The following is an 18035-nucleotide window of genomic DNA, read 5'->3' as shown; positions in this document are numbered from 1 at the left end:
AGCCATTCCCTCTGTCCTTCCTGCTGTAGCCGTAGCCGCCTCGCAATGACATAGAAAGCTGCCATCCTGCAAGTTGCAATGCATTTTGGGACTGTTTATATGGGTTGGAGTTGGTTACCACCTGATTGCAATCCATGGTAAATACCGAGTGAATTCTACCGATTTTGAGCCGATTTCGGTGTTTCTGTGCCTCCCTACATCTCCCCAACTGTCGGAATCGGGGAATTTCCCGATCGGAGAATCATACGAATCGGCATGTTTTCCGATTCGGCTCATGTCCGATTCGGTATTTTTTCCGATTCGGTACATGGACCGAATCGGTGATTTTCCGATTCGGTGTCACTTACGAATCGGTTCTTGGACCGATTCGGTGATTTTCCGATTCGGTGTCACTAACGATTCGGTAGTAGGACCGATTCGGTGATTTTCCGATTCGGTGTCACTAACGATTCGGTAGTAGGACCGAATCGGTGATTTTCCAATTCGGTGTCACTAACGATTCGGTACATGGACCGATTCGGTCTTTGTAACCGATTCGGTGTTTTTCCGATTCGTTACATATCCGATTTTCGGTATGTACGTATCGGATTCTTTCCCATTCGGTACTCATTCCGAATCGGTTTTCTATCCGATTCGTTCTGTTTTTGGTTCCCTACATCTCGATGGCTGTTTACCGATCGGTAAGGGCCAAAAATCGGTATTTTCGGCCGATACCGATCGGTAAAGCCCTACCTACATCGGGCCCTTAGTGTAGATAATGCTTTAGTGAACATTGGAAGATCTGTGTTTAAAGAGGGTATGGCATATGTGGCATTATCCTGAGTCAGAACTTTATCAGGATTGTACTTGATTGAGAGTGATGAGAGAAAAATGTGTGCAGATCTAGATTGTGTTAAAGAATACAATAGGTTAAGAAGAGAGTATGCTCCACATTTGCCTCAATATCCTCTGTTTGAAAAACGTGTGGTAGGCCGAAAAAGAAGAAATGAGGATAATTGCAGTGAGGTAGTAGCAAAAAGACAAAAAGTAGACAAAACTGTAATTGAAAACAGGAAGAAAAAGAATTGTGAAGAAAATGCTGTTGGATTTCAGTTTGAAAATAGTTCTGGTGTCAACTGCTATGCTAATGTAGTGGTTAATGTTGTTTTTTTTCTTCAAACTTTACAAGAACAGATTGTTGAAAATCGGGATCAAAGATTGTGTGGTTTATTGAATTCTGTGTTTCAGAAATGTAGCAGTGATAGAGCAAAAATAGAAAGTGTAACAGAAATTCGAAATATTTTAGATATGTGTTCTGGTCAAGATAAATTTTCACAGAACATTCAGCAGGATTGTCAGGAATGTTTAATGTATATGTTTGGTGTTTTGGAAGATGAAGATGTAGATATAAATAATCTTTTCAGCCTTTCTTATCAATGGCAGCATGACTGCCACAATTGTAGTTCATCAAGTACTACTAGAATAGACACTGAAAGATTTATATATTTGACTTTACCTGACTGTAAATCAGTATCATTTAAAAATCTAGTTAAAGCAGCAGATCATAATATGGTGTGTACTCAATGTAACTATCCAATGCTATCCACATTATTTATACAAAGGTATGGGCAGTATATCATTTTAGTTTTCCAACGATGTAGACCTGATGGAACTAAATTGACAACTTCTATCAAAAATTTTGTGGCTTCTCAGTTATCAATTTCAGGAAGAACCTTTACAACTGAAGCTATTATTTATCATGACGGTTCTTCGACAACCTCAGGACATTATACATGCTACTTAAAATGTGAAAAAGGATGGAGTTACTGCAATGATTCTCATTTAACTTATAAACAACGTTTGCCTTATGACTCTACAAATTCTTATCTAGTGTTTTTAAAACCAAAGTTTTAGTAAAGGGAATTGGCCTTTGAAGACGGGAATAGATAATAAAAGTTAGTTAGTTAGTTAGTTAATCTAATGTTTTAAATTATTTATCTCATATAGATACTTTAAGTGGATCTCAAAGTAAAAAATACTGATATATCTGACACAAATTGGCCGTGAGGAAAGTGTAAGGTATGATGTTCTTAGATCTTTTTTCATAGGAAGTCGATGAAATGGAAGTTATAGAGCACAGCAGACTTTTTTTCCACCAAAAGGACCTTCACTATCTTCTATTTGGCCTCACGGAAAAGTAAGTGAATGAAAAATTAGTGTACATATATGAGATGTATGTTTGAATGGGTTTTTTTAAACACAATCTTTTAGATTGTGTTTTTTTTTCCCCGCTGTTATATGATGAAGACTTTGAACTCACTAATTTAAGTGAAATTCAATATATTATGAGAACAGCAAAAATAAATAATGTAACATATTGTAGAAGTTATTGTATAGTTTTCATTGTGTAATTTATATTGTATTCACATTGTCTCACACTCATTTTCCTTTTTCACACTTATTTACCTCTCTTTACTCATTTACACTGCTTTTTTAATTTTGTTTCATCGCTGTTCCTTTAATGCACTTCATTCACAACTTCTCAATCCAATTTGAACTGTCTGCATTTCCTCTCTTCCTTCCACCACTTTTTATATTTTTCACATTCTCTCAGTACCACTGCTTTAGTTTTCTTCCCCTCGCTTTCTTTCTTTTTCTCCATTTTTTTTCTTTCGCACTCATTGTACTGTAGTTCAGTTAGTCCTTCACTTTGTTTTTCTGTGTACTCACTCTCTCACTCCTGTTTCATCCATCGTTCTATATTAACCTCATTCCCTTCATCCCTTCACTCTGTGACTCCCCTTCACTCACTCTCAGTCATCTTCTATTCCTCTTTTTTATTAATAGTTCCTCATTCAGACTCCTCTCCTTTTCACTCATTTTTCTTTTACTTTCTTATCTTTCCTGATTTCGTTTTGGTATCTCACATTCTTTTAGTATCTTACTTACCTTCAGTAATTTGTTCTCTTTCTATTTCTTATTCCTTCTTTTTTTTCTTTCTACATTACTTTATTTCTGTTTTTGTATCCTTCACTATTGCTTTATTTCTTAGTAAACTTTTTTAGATTTTTTAACCTCTTGAACTGTTTCTTCTATTTTAATATATATTTTTAACTAATTATAACAGGTTTTTTCTTTTGTCTTTCACAGAAACAAGTTTTCATTAATTATATGGTAAGTGTGTTTACAAAATGTACTTTCTTATCACCCTTTGCTTTAACCTCACTACTTTTCTCTCACTCTACCTCACCCCTGTTTCCTTACTTTGCTTCCCACACTTATTCTTATCCTCCATGTTTACTTCCTACCACATTCAACTTCTTTCATTACCTATGCTTATCCACACTCCTTCACTTACCTTTTTTACTGGTTCACTTAGTCCCTTTGTGACACTCCTTCCTTTACTCTCTCTCTTCTTTCTCTCTGTCACTCCCCATGTCTTACCCTTATTCACTTATATCCACCCTCTTTCACTCCTCTTAACTTACACTCACTGCTATTTTCTTTCCCTCCGTCACTACTGTATTTTTTCTCTGGTTCCGTCACTATCTGTCATTCCCCATACTTAAGTCTCCTTCCTTTTACTTTCATCACCCATTCACATTTTCCCAGAACCTCTGCTTTAGTCTTCTTTCTCTTTCTTCTCTTCTTTTGCTCTCTTATTCATTTTCTTTTTCTCAGTTATTTCCTCTTACACCTTTTCTCTGTCTTACTATCTATTACACAATCCCTCTGTGTTCCTCCCTCTAGCTCTCTTTCTCTTAACACCACTCTCTCTGTCCCCATTCCTCATGCTCACTCCTTCATTATTTTTTTTAAATTTTTTTTTGTTGGTGCGCTGACGGGATGCACACCGGTACGCGCACCGGGGCGTTCACCGGTACGCGCACCGGGAGCGCTCCAGAGTCAAATATAAAAAAAAAAGTAAAATACTATTTTAAAACAAAAATATTATCTTAATATACAATATAGGGTTCATTTATAGAAAAACATACCTTTCTCAGCTATAGACATTTGAGAAAAAATAAGCTTAGAAATTCACTACAAAGTACATAGGTAAAAAGCCCTATAAAAAGTTAAAAATTAGCAGTTAAAAAACCTATGAAATTCACAGAAAAAAACAAAGGTTTCACACCAGTTATAGTTAGAAATTAGCATGAAAAAAACCTATGAAATTCACTGAAAAAAACAGAGGTTTCACACCAGTTATAGTTAGGAATTAGCATTTAAAAAACCTTTTAAATTCACTGAAAAAACCAGAGGTTTCACACCAGTTATAGTTAGCTGGAAATTTTACTGACATAAAACCATTGAAATTCCCACGTTATAGTTAGTCGGACTCACTATAACTTGCGCGTGCAATGCACTGCTGATGACATCACATATTACATCACTCATGACATGGTCTGACACTGACTGTATGAGTGAGTGATTAAATGTGTCTCACTGAGTGCATGGGTTAGTGACTAAACTGTCTTAATTTGTGCATCATTATGTCTGTTGTTCTGTGAACTGTTGCATGTGTTGATAAGTAGCTATATGAGTAACTATATGGGTTATTGATTGGTTGCCCAAGTATTTGTATGGGATACTGAGTGTGTGTGTAGGTGGCTGGGAGGTGTATGACTCTGTGCATAGATGTGTGAGCAGTTGATTCACTAGATGTATGGTTTCAAAAGTGCATGTGGAAACAGCTGTATGGGCGGTTGACTGTGTGCATGAGTGCATTGGAGAGTGAATGGATATCTCAGTGCTATATGTCAAAGTAAGTACATATGTAAAACACAGTACATGTGAGAGTTGACATATATAAATAACTGTGCATAAGAGCCAGTGAATGTGTGAGTGGCTGTATGGATCATTGTGAACTTGTATCAGGGATTGTATAATAGAGTAAATATGTGTTAGTATATGTTTGAATAAGTAAATTTTGTATAACTGTATAGTTGAGGAAATGGAGGTGTGATTGATTCTTTGCATGACTGACTAGGTGTGTGAGTAACTCCATGGATGAGTGACAGTCTGTGAGTGTCTGTTTACACTGATTGTATCTAAGGTTATATTAGAGTCTGAAGAGGTTCATCGTATTATCACATGAATGATATCATCAGTGATGTTATCAGTCATGTCAAATGAGATGTTTTCAGTGATGTCATCAGTGATGTCATTTGAGATGTCATCAGTGATGTCATCAGTGATGTCACTAACCATGTCATAAATGATGTAATATGTGACATCATCAGCAGTGGATTGCGGGTGCGCGATATATAGTTAGCGCTTATAACTATATATGGAATTTCAATGGTTTTATGCGAGTAAAATAAGGTTTTGTAAATGCAAATCCCTAACTATATATGGCCTAAAACCAATGGTTTTTTCATTGAATTTTCAAGGTTTTGTAAATGCAAATTCCTAACTATATATCCACTATAACCTATGGTTTTTTCTGTGAATTTCATTGTTTTTTTAATAGCAAATATGAAAAGCTTTAAAATGTCAAGTACGTGATAGATGAAAACATTTTCGTATTTATGCACGCTGATGTGCTTTGAACGCTGCACCCCCCCCTCCCCTCTTTTGTCTTAGTAGTACTCTCTCTTTGCAGATAGTGAACGGTAGTTAACGCAAGCCTTTCCCACCTTTTTAATCCGTCGTGCCTGCTTGTCTCTCCATTTGATTGATTGTTGTCCAAGCATTTACTGTTTTAGAATTGGTTCTCTTTGGATCATTCTCTATTTACAAACAAGCACAAAGTCGCAATACTCTGTTTAGTCTTTGCAGATAGTGAAAAATCGTGTAAAAAAAATAAAAGTAATCGAGCAAAATCAGTAGGCCACTAATTGGATCTCTTTTTGACCTCGCTAAAATAGAAATATTAGGAACAACCATACATGAGAAATACGAAAATAGTGAGATGAACTGAGCTCCACACCATGAGGGCTGCAAGACAGCTCGGCTCCATCACCCATCCCGCACAAAATAACGACAAACCCTATGCAAATATTAAAAATATAGACAACACACCAGCAAAGAAACAGGGTAAAACATTTTATTAAAAAACTATTTACTTAACGTTGGTTTATAAGATGATGTCAGTAGTGGACCGATGTGTGAATAGATCGAAAGCAGCACAAGGCTCCAAGATCCGGATGGCAAGCTCCTGGATGTTGGGTGCCATAGTTTAGAGTTCTGAATTTCAGCCTTTTTCAATGCCTGTGCTTTGTTGAATCAAAATGGCGGCTTGACACAAAGCTGACTCAAGCGTTGCTACTGATGCTATGCAGACCAAAACTGGTTTTCAGTTTGTACATTTTTCTAGATTTTTCAATCCAAGTTTGGTTGACTTTGTAGAACGATGGCTTCAGATTTTCAACATACGGTGTGGTGGCGCTGACTGGGAGGGGGCGCTTCGCTCCTGCCCCCTCCCCAAGTAAGATTTTCATACGTGAAAGTACGTTAATGGTTTTGGTCCCTGAGATGCTTCGATGTCACTGCCATTCTCAAATAGCATAAGTTCTGGATGTTGGGTGCCATAGTTAAGAGTTCTGAGCAGTGCTTGTAACACTGTCTAAAGCTTATTTCCACCTACTGCAGCTTCACTATTCTCAAAGTAAGTGAGTGTCGTTTGTGGACCTGACTGCATTAGAAAACAATGTGATATGTTACCTTCCTAAACAGCTTGACGGAGGCCCCTGAGGGGCGGTGTGATGGCCATGGACTCGGAGAAGACACCCTCCCCAAGTCTTATAGCACTGGTGTAGCCTGAGATCGCCCCCGACATAGGCGGCCGGCTCCCGGGGTCCGGCGGAACTTTTTGCCTTTTGATGACTCTTCAATTCTGGACCTTGTCCCACAATCCGTTTGACCTGAAGACAAGCTGTAGTGGGGCGCCCCTTTATCGTTTTAGTTGCCATTCCGCCCGCTTTTGCTACACTGTGCCTCTTCCGCCATTCAGCTGTTTACCGCCCGCTCTTGCGACTACAGCGTCTTGCTCACCATGTAGTTGAGTTGCGCCCGCTCTTGCGGTGCAGCGATAGGCGGCTGCCACAGGACTCTCAAAATGGCGGCCGGCTCTTCGGTTTTGGGCCTGGTCCACTAAAATGGCCCTGGGACACCTTGGAACTCGGACGCTTCCCTGATAGGGCTTGGGTCCCATTCTCGAAAAGCGTCCCCTCAGCCGTGAAGATTCTACAAAAGTCTTGGGGGCCTCCGACTCCCGCAGGCTTCTGGTGGGGAGCGGCTGCCATGATTGCTCTTGGAATGGCCACGACGGAGCTACGAGATGGTAGTGGTCTCATGCTGACGCCTGCTTTAGTCTGAAACATCCAGAAACACTATAGACTACCAATTCGATCAGTTCCGGTAGCGCCCCAACATGACCCGGAAGAGAAGAACTTGCCCTCCCCTCTTTGACTGATGGTTCTTGTTGCCTGTCCCCTCTGTTGTCATTTAACAGAACTTTTTGGACTGCTGAAAGGGGTTGTGTTCTGAACGCTGGTTGGTGGAGACATTTAGACTATATTCTTGACCTACGTTGTCGCGTAATGCGTTTTATGACACGCCGCGTTAGCGCACCCGGAAGTGATCCGAGGCGCGGCGCGCAGCGCGTAACGTAAGCATAACAGGTCATGTGACTTGTTAATAAAACTTTTCATTGGTTCATTTTACTTTTGTTAATTTAATGATGAAAAGCTTGGTCATATGACCTAAAAATTACGCTTTTTATTATTTTCGAACAATATTCTTTTTTCAAACATATGTTATAATATTCCAGGCTAATGTACTTTCCCGGAAAATTTACAACTGTCTTGCAAGTAAAATATATTCCTTTTTCGAGAAAAAGGGCGTTTCTTCCTTCCATGACGGAGCCGTTGAGTAAAAGAGATTCGGCCTGCTGTCTTAGTCGCCGATACGCCTGATTATCAGATTCTTATCGATCACTTTATGTTGCAGACATGAAAAACACAACTGCCCTTGACCATTTATCTTTACTGCGTTCCTACATATTATACCTTTTATCCGTCATGTAATTGGACTGCTTTATTTCACTTGCCTTTTACTGATTCGAAAACAGTGACTAAAAGTAAAAACTTTACCAATGTAAATACTACTACCGTGTTTTGTTTTAAAAACCTTTATTGTGAAAATGTCAGTATACAAATACGGGCCTATAACCACGTGGGCCGGCCACGGAGCAAACTGAAATCGTATATGATGAGGAGACATTTACACTGTAGAGGAACGTAACGAGCGGGCCATTAGGTTGCAAGAACTAAGGTGTCTAACAGTTGCGGAATCGGTGGACATACATTTTGTAATTAAAATAGAACAGGGCCACTTACAATAACATTTTCTAGATATACATTTGCGGGCAAGGAGTTACGAGTCCCATTTATACCGGCGCCATTTCGGGCGAGGCCGGGCAGGTCCAAGATATAGTCAAAATGTCTCCACCAACAATCGTCCAGACCAGAACCCCTTTCGGCCCTTTATGCTACAAGATGGTGTCTTCCATTCAGAAAATATTGTTGGCAGCATTTTGAAAGGAAACAGAAACAGCCGTTCTCCTAGTGAGTTTCACATTGTTACATTTAGGAAGAATGTTGAAGAGTAGTATGTGGAAAATCTGAAGCCATTTTTCTACAAACTCTCAATCAGACTTGGATGGAAAAAAAAAAACCTGAAGAATGTACAAACTGAAAACCAATTTTTGTCTGTATAGCACCAACAGTAACGCTTGAGTCAGCTTTGTGTCAAGCCGCCATTTTCATTCAATCAATAGCGTCCCCCTGCACACATTCAGGGACCTGATCGTGTCTTCAGATGAAACGGATTGTAGGAAAAGAAGCAGAAAGGAAAAGGAAAAAAGTTCCGCCGGACCTAGTGAAGCTGCAGCAGGTGCAAATAAGCTTCAGACAGTCTTACAAGCACTGCTCAGAACTCTCAACTGAGGCACTCAACATCCAGGACTTGCCATTCGGATCTTGGCGCCTTGTGCTGGTTCCGACCTATTCACACATCGGTCCACTACTGACATCACCTCATAAGCCAACGGGGCACCCCACGCCGACTTTCGGCGCAGCATTGTTGGATGGCCACACCAGTGCGGCAACTTGCTGGACACAACATCGGGGCCATCCAGATCTCGGCGCGTTCGACTCACTGTACCGCAACAGTGACCGCAACTCAGCTGGACACGCCGTCTTTCGGCGCAGCATTGTAGGATGGCCACACCAGTGCGGCAATTTGCTGGACACCACCTCGGTGCCATCCGGATCTCGGCGCGTTCGAGTCACTGTACCGCAACAGTGACCGCAATTCAGCTGGACACGCCGTCTTTCGGCGCAGCATTGTAGGATGGCCACACCAGTGCGGCAATTTGCTGGACACCACCTCGGTGCCATCCGGATCTCGGCGCGTTCGAGTCACTGTACCGCAACAGTGACCGCAACTCAGCTGGACACGCCGTCTTTCGGCGCAGCATTGTAGGATGGCCACACCAGTGCGGCAATTTGCTGGACACCACCTCGGTACCATCCGGATCTCGGTCCGTTGTGCTGCCTTCGGCCTATTCGCACATCGGTCCGCTACTGACGCCGCCTCACGTGCCAACGGATTTTCTACGCTTTTTGTAGCCCTATGCCGCATAACAGGTCATGTGACTTGTTTATAAAACTTTTCATTGGTTCATTTTACTTTTGGTTTCCTAAAGATGGAAGGGTTGGTCATATGACCTAAAAATAACACTTTTTATTGGTTTAGAAATTTTTTTTTTCCCAAACGATGAAAGCCCCACCTTGTTTCTGGATCATTCAGACTGAAGCTGGCGTCAGCATGAGAGCACCACCATCTCGTGGCTCCGTCGTGGTCATTCCGGGAGCAATCATGGCAGCCGCTCCCCACCGGAAGCCTGCGGGAGTCGGGGGCCCCCAAGACTTTTGTACAATCTTCACGGCTGAGGGGACGCTTTTCGAGAATGGAGCCCAAGCCCTAGCAGGCAAGCGTCCGAGTTCCAAAGTGTCCCAGGGCCATTTCAGTGGACCAGGCCCAAAACCGAGGAGCCGTCCGCCATTTTAAGAGCCATGTGGCAGCCGCCTATCGCTGCACTGCAAGAGTGGGAGCAACTCAACAACATGGTGAGCGAGACGCTGTAGCCGCAAGAGCGGGCGCAACTCAGCTAGATGGCTGCCACCTGGGGAGGCCCGTTCACGCCGCCTCCCCCACGCCCCCCCCCCCGGGCCGCCGCACGCCAATTTTCGGAGCAGCATTGTAGGATACCAAAACCAGTGCGGCAGTTTACTGGACATCACCTGGGTGCCTGTCGTACATGTTGTGTCAGCCATGTGACACTGGACACAGACCGCTACTGACGAGGCCTCCCCCCGCACCACCCGGGACGCCCCACGCTGTTTTTCTGTGCTGCATTGTAGGATCCCTAAACCAGTGCGGCACCCAGGCGACATCACCTGGGTGCCGTCCAGAACTCTGCACGTTGTGCTGCCTTGGGACTATTCGCACAACAGACCGCTACTGACGAGGCCTCCCCCCGCCCCACCCGGGACGCCCCACGCCAATTTTCGGAGCAGCATTGTAGGATCCCTAAACCAGTGCGGCACCCAGGCGACATCACCTGGGTGCCGTCCAGAACTCTGCACGTTGTGCTGCCTTGGGACTATTCGCACAAAAGACAGCTTCTAACCATTGTTGCTTTTTGTGTTGAGAAATGTTTAAATGTTTTTAGTTTTTGTTCCGTTCGTTAAAGTTAATAGTTAATAAAGTTTTATAACCTTACTTTGTTGGAGTGTTATCTATTTTTTTTAAAACGGGTGAATGGGGCCTTGAATCGGGTTATTGTCATGTGTGGGCTTTGGAAGTGTGCTGCTGCAGGATCGGACATTTCAAACTCAAATGCACGTTCTTTTTCTTACCTTTCCGAAGCATGGAGCGCAATAGCAAGCAGAGAAAGGGTGATGCACGTGTTGAACACTACCTGACCTGGCAAGTTGCTGGCAGTGCCCCCCCGCCCGCTCCTGAAAGAGGAAACACACACACCGCCGCTCCGAGTACTTCACAAATCTTTAAAAGACCATGCGCTTGTTCATGAGGCTTAAATGGTTTATCACCTCTTCTAGAACCCCTGCATCGACCCTCTGACGTTTCCTGGAAAAATTACCATGTAACACAATACCAAGCCCTGTCAGCTGAAACCCCCGAGGAATCGGGGGGCATATTATCAAGGGGGTTTATCTCCGCTTTTTTGGCTTTAAAAGCCTTGAAAGCGGAGATAAAATTATCTCCCTATTACCAAGCTGTCGCTAACACCAGTTAGTGACAGCTAAAAGGAGATAGCGACCATCTTGGGCCCCGCTTTGCATGTCAGTGATACTTATCACTAATGACATGCAAAGTGGCGTGCCAAGATGTTAGCGACTGGAAACAGTCCCTAACATCGCTACCTTCTATTACCAACTTTTGGACATATTCGCGCTAAGCGCGAATATCTCCAAAATCTAACACCTGCCCTGAGCAATTCTTAGCCATGTTATCCAATGGGAGGTGGATAACATGGCTAAGAGCATTTGCTCGATAATACATGAATATCGCTGACTTTTCTGCGATAATAGCAAGGTTTATCTGCGATAAAAATCGCCGATGTACGGCGATAATTTTTGTCTCTAAACAAGTTAGAGACAAAAATTATCGCTAGTTGTTCGTAATATGCCCCCGGGTTTTTGCTTGCAGAAATCGGGAGGCGGGAGACTAGCACTGAAATCAGTAGTCACACGCCTGAATCGGGAGGATTGGCATGTCTGAATTCTCTACAGCTGGGGCCATAAACTACATCCGCAGGGTTAGGTGATAGCCTGGGACCAGCCTGGCATCTAAAATGGCTGCCGTGCACGACAAAATTGTGGCATTGGAAAAAAGGCAAGATGGCGCAGCCGCTGGAAGAGATGTATCAACATATATCAGCCTCCTCAGCCACCCTCAGGAAACATAGGGGATTAGGATACGTCTCCCGCACCCCCTTATACCTAATAATTTAATTAACGAAGCACAAAATGGCGAATTCCCGTTTCGCTACCAGTTTGCGGCCCAGTTCGCGGCCCGTGAAGCGCTTCTACCGTGAAAAATCATTTTTTTTTTCTTTTCCCCACGGGACCCTTTAATAACCCCAACAACATTCCTAGGGGGTCAAGAGGGGGATACCTTGCCCCCTTTCATTAAATTCCCCTTTCGTTTTTCACCTCTTCTTCTCTCTCGATCCTACCGAGAGACAAGATGGCGGCCGCTCCGGACTGTTTAGAATGTTGACAGACACCGGAGAGCCAATCAGCTTTCTGCGCGCAAAGTTCCGTTTCGCGAAAAGTAAGCAGACCGGATCGCTGCCCAGAGCGCTGTTACAGATATATATCTTGTTTTGAACGTTAATTTCTCAAAATCCACTGAAGCACATATATTGAGACCTAGCAAAGGCACATCGGGCTAACAGTCCCTACAATTTTGCCAAGTTTCGTGCAAATCCATTCAGCCGTTCGAGCTAAAAGTGAGTCCAACCGCCCTATGGAAAACTCAATGTAAAAAACGCGTTTTGGGACCCCCCTTTTTTCTCAGCCCCCCCTTGACGAAACCCCACCAAATTTTCAGGGGCTGCTCAGAAACAAAATGTGCCATTTTCCTGAAAATTTCAGCCGATTCCGTCCACAAACGCCAAAGTTATTAGACATAGAATTTTCAAAAATGCCATAGGGAAAAAATCCTAACTATATATACCTACTGGCGAACGCCAGTAGGTAATATATATACACACACATACATATATATATATACTCCTTTTACATAAAAGCTGGATATTTATTTACTGTAGTTGCTGAGCATGTTTTAAGTGTTGTGCCCAAATAAACTCTGCAACGCCTCAGTGCCACCTGGGGCACCCACACCATTTGTAAATGTTGTGTGTTATGGGGGAGCCCCAAGGTCCCAGCTGCCTTTACCGTCTTCCTAGTCAGCCCCCATTCTGACTGTAGCTGGAGCTGGCTCTGTTTCTTTGCTCCTGCCCTGGTGGGAGAAACTTTTTTCTCTGCTCCCACTGGGCAAGTGCAACGTTGTGTTTCCTGTAGGAGAGTAGGGTCTGCTTCTAATGGTCACCCCCACTTGTTTCTGTGATTCTCTGGTTTTTCGACTTTAGTGTGGCTGTGGGCCTACTAATCAGACCCACAGCCCAGCTGTTCTCTCTCTAAATTGATACCATGTACTTTAGGTACATACCATATTGGTTACTGGGTCATCCTTGTGAGCCCCTGTATTGTGTACCATAGGTACCCAGGCCATAGGTGCACCTTAGGCCTACCAGGGGCTGCAGCATGTATTGTGCCATCCCTGGTTTGCCTTCCAAACTGACACCACAGGTCTGTTCACCCAGCCTGGGTAAGGTGGTGTAATCACCCCTTACCTAGATATAGTATCCCTATATCTACCTATATATATAGACACATATACACCTATAAGCCACGCCTATGGCAGGCCTTGACAATCCTGGAGGCAGAGTGCTTGGTTTTATGCAAGAGGGTGCCCTAGCATGAGCTGAACCCCTCTGCAGCTTTCGGAACCATCTCCTTATAGCTGTTCTATGATATAGCCATACCATATACTCTTAAATGCATTATAATCTTATAATCCTCGCGGTTAATGCTAACTTTGGTTTGGCTTTATCAAAACATGTTGTGTAAGGTGACAAACACTTTGGAATACTACCCCCCCCCGCCAGTCCTGGCGGCAGGGGTAGCATTCCACCCTTCTAGAGGGAGAAGATATGTAGTTACTTCTTTACTCGGTTAAAGTTAAGCAGAGCCTCAGCATCACAAAATGGATGCTGCTGCCACAGACACAAGCCTGACCTCCTGTTGCTGGACAAAACTCCGGCAGGGGAGGCCTGGACAATAGGTTTCCTGTCCAGGGAAGTGCTGGCACCTCCGCAGACAGGGGCTTTGTGTATTGGGGCAATGAGGGCTGCATTCAGTGAATGCTTCTAGACACTGCCTGGGGCACACAAGGTGCTCCATGCATAGCCCAGTTCAAACTGGTTGCTGGGGCACATAGCCCCAGCTCTGGCGCGAAACTGGACAAAGGGAAAGGGGTGTAACCACCCCATTCTCAGGTCCACCCATAGGAGGGACCTAGCCAGGTAGTCCAGCCCGCATCCTTTGTATAAGTATAGGAGCTGTGTCCCCAGGACTTTAGATTACCCTGGACGAATCTCTGAAAGACATATCCTGGACCTTCGACGTTCCATTCTGACTGGAAGATATGTCCCTTGTGGTAAAGGAGTGTCCGCCCTGTTCAACAGGCACCAACAGCAACTTTGCCGATTTGCATTTTCAAGGCTCCCACCGGATCCCGAAGAATCTGCGACACAGGAACTGGACTTCTAGACTTCTATAACCTCGACAAACATCAAGAAAAAATCTGAGACCCATAGCGGACACGAGAGACGTGGGACTGGAACTCCTGGAATTTCGGCATTTTGCAAGCTGCAGTCCTTCAACAAGGTATCTTGAAATTGTGCTTTGAGGTGCTTAAAGCCCCAGCCCCGAGCACTATTTGCACTGAAGCCCAGGCCCCCAGACTCTATGAGTGTTCCGTGGGCCCTGCTTTTGCATTTGAGCTTGACACGTCTACCTGGTTCCTAGTCTGTTGGCTAGTGAGCCCCCTGAAGAACTTTCTTTGAATTTAACTTCCTTTCCTGGTTGCTCAAGGCTTGCTCCAGCTTTCCTGAAAAGGAGAAGCGCCACAAATCTCGCTGGTTTGCAACAGAGCCAATCTTGTCATCCTGCATGGGTTGCGGTTGCCAAGGCTTGTTGGGTCCAATCCAGATACCGACACTGCAGTCAACTAGATCCATTGTGGGAAAGCTTGAACCCAGCGCCTGGTCATCGTCGATGTCTGCTGGACCTTGTGGCTGAAGAGACAAGTTTGACTACTTCACCTGAATTCACCCGACATCGCCTGGATCCTTCCTGGTTCCTTCCTGGTAACTGGCTAATGACCCAGACTCTGTCCCTTCTGCTTTCAGGTTCTTCAGATCTTCGATCCACCCTTGGATCCACCTGGACACTTTTCCTCTGGTCACCTGCAGCACTTCTTTGCAGCTCTCCATAGAAAACGACAACGAAACCCAACACGAAAAGACACCTCTGCACCCGGCTTCCCTGGGTGAGGTAACACGAGTACTTTGGTGCTCCTGTGGGTCTTGACTCTCGAAGTGTCCTAGTTTAAAAGGGTTTCCTCCTAGTCCATCCGGAGGTGTCCTTAAATTGTATATTTGTAACTTTTACGATCTCCATAGAAAGTCAAAGGTAACCTGCGCCTGTGTTTATACACTGCACGTGTCACCGTGGGCCTCCTACTTCCTAACCTTTGGTTGATTAGTGTAGCCCCAGCGATTCAACAGGCCCTAGGCCTGCTTTCTAATTCTCTCCTGGTTCTTATACCACTTTCTTAGTATATGGTTTGTGAGGCCCCTAGGGCATAACGTATACTGTGCAACTTATCGTATATTAATTGTGTGACTTGAATTGTATTTTTACCTCTGACCTCATAAAGAGTGCAGAGGGGTTGTGTTTAGATTAAATACATATATATTTGATATATACCTTGTGTGGTGTCCTTTCATTTGGTACTCAAGGAATTATAATTGGTAAAACAACTTGCCTAACTCGCCTACTGAAGTCTTAGCCTGAAGACTGCTGGTTCATGCTACCACTAGGATAGCTTTCTATAAGGTTGACTTTACAACCACCATCAATAAGGGTCGATTAGACTGGTGCAAGGTGCCCACAAGAACTAGTGGACATCATATGCCAGGCTAACTTCTCACATTCCCTGTCCAGGAGAGTGCAGGAAGGGAATTACACTTGTGTTCCCCGACAGCAGTTTTCCAGGTTAAGAACAGCTGTGTCCCATGGGATGGGGTATCTGGGGTAACTGGGATACTGCTTCTATCAGGCCCCAAGAGATTGGGATCCTGGGGCCTTTCAATGGCTGAGGGAGTAGAACTACACCCTCCCAAAATAACCAAGTTAATTTAGTGTGACAATTGATGCAAGAAGAAGGTGAACAGAGAGACGCGATGCATATTAATTGAAAGCCGTGCGTAAATTATCCATTTAACCTCTAACTAGTGGTGGTTAATTAGAAATATAAGTTAATATTTATTTAGGTAAATTCGAAATGTAAGTTATAACTATAACTGTAAAAAATTTCCAGTTTGTATTGTTTAAGTTGGGTTTGTATATAAAGAGTTATAAAGTTTTCCTAACTAATACTTAGCTTTAACCTTTTGTTTTTTTATTAAATGTAAATGTATAAAAAATGTGTTTAAAATCATTGTGTGGAGTGTCATTTAATTACCGTTGTAGAGTACATAAAGGACAGTGTGCCATAGTATAGTGTGATAGAGTCTAGTGTTAAAGAGTGGAATAGAGTGAAGTAGGGTAGAGTGCAGTGGCATTGTGTATAGTGAGTAAAGAGTTATATTATGGAGTGGCATTGTGTGTCATTTAATAGAGTGGAGTATCGTAGAGTGGAGTAGCGTGTTGTACATTAGAGTGGCCTGTCGTACAATACATTTGAATGTGATACAGTGGAGTCTGGTCAACTGTAGTGTAGTGGAGTCAAATGTCATGGAATAGAGTGTCATCAAGGGACATACAATTGAGTAGAGTGTTATAAAATGGCATGGAGTGGAGTAGGGCATTGAAGAGAGCAGTTTTATAGAGTACAATAGACTGTTATAGATTATAGCAGCGTGAATTGGAGTGTTGTACAGTGGCAAACAGTAGGCTAAACTGTCACAGAGTATGGTCGAGTGGAGTAGCATTGAGTAGACTAAAGTAATATATAGTGGAGTGTAGGACAGTGTAGTGGCATATAGTGGAGTAAAGTGTTCTAAAGTGGAGTGGCATGTCGTGCAGTGGAATGGTGTGCCATGTTGTAGAAAAACAGTATGAAAGAAGATTAAAGGACCCCTTCCTCCACTGGAATTAAAGAAAGCATACTAATTGGACCTTACAGTTAATCATTAATGATTGTAGATGATATGTTTGAGTTATGATGAATGAGATTCAGCAACCTCAATTTCAATGCAGCTGTAAAAGCATCCCAGGAAATATAGTATGATTTTCCTCGGATGCCGTGCACTAAAGTTGTAGCCCATGCAATACAGCCATTCTACACAGGGCCACTGGAATTATGCGAGTGTGCAGCCGCGACGATTTTATCATAATGACAGATTTACCTGGTTTGCCCCTCGATCCATAATCTGTTGCGTAATCTGCTGATTTTAACAAAAACAAGCATTTACAATGCAATGGTTTTGCCTTTGTTAAAGTTAGAGCTATTGGCATTGCTCTTGACATTATTTTTATTTATGTTTTTTTTAACATAAATAAATGGCATTGTCATTTACAATGCCACTAGCTTTATCTCTCGCAAATGACACACACAAACACCCACAGAGAGCCCCCCCAAACACACGCAGAGCCCCCCCACACACACACCCACACAGAGCCCCCCACACACACAGCCACACAGAGCCCCCCACACACACAGCCACACAAAGCCCCTCACACACACAGCCACACAAAGCCCCCCACACACACCCACACAGAGCCCTCCACACACACCCACACAGAGCCCCCCCACACACCTTCTGGCCCATTATCTTTTCTCCTCATCAAAATAACTGCCACGCCCCTTTCTTTGTTCTGAAAATGGTAGGTAGCAAGCCATTTCAAATCTAGGGGCCTGTAGCCTAAAGAGAACTTTCTGAGGGCATGGAAAGAACAGCAGCCTCCTTTTTCATGGATGAGCATCCCCTAGCTCGGTTCTTATGCTCCACCTGTCTTTCTTTGATACTTCCTCCATTCTTTCCATAGTGTCAACAGTGGGTCAATATGCTTTGTCCTTTCTTTTCATAGCATCATGGCCGCTGTTGGATTCGATACCAAGTCCCCTCTTTCCATTGCTATCATAAGCAGTCTGTCTCGATTCCTCCT

This window comes from Lissotriton vulgaris, chromosome 6 (assembly GCF_964263255.1).
Source record: "Lissotriton vulgaris chromosome 6, aLisVul1.2, whole genome shotgun sequence".
Classification (NCBI taxonomy): Eukaryota; Metazoa; Chordata; class Amphibia; order Caudata; family Salamandridae; genus Lissotriton; species Lissotriton vulgaris.
This window is presented reverse-complemented; position numbering follows the sequence as displayed.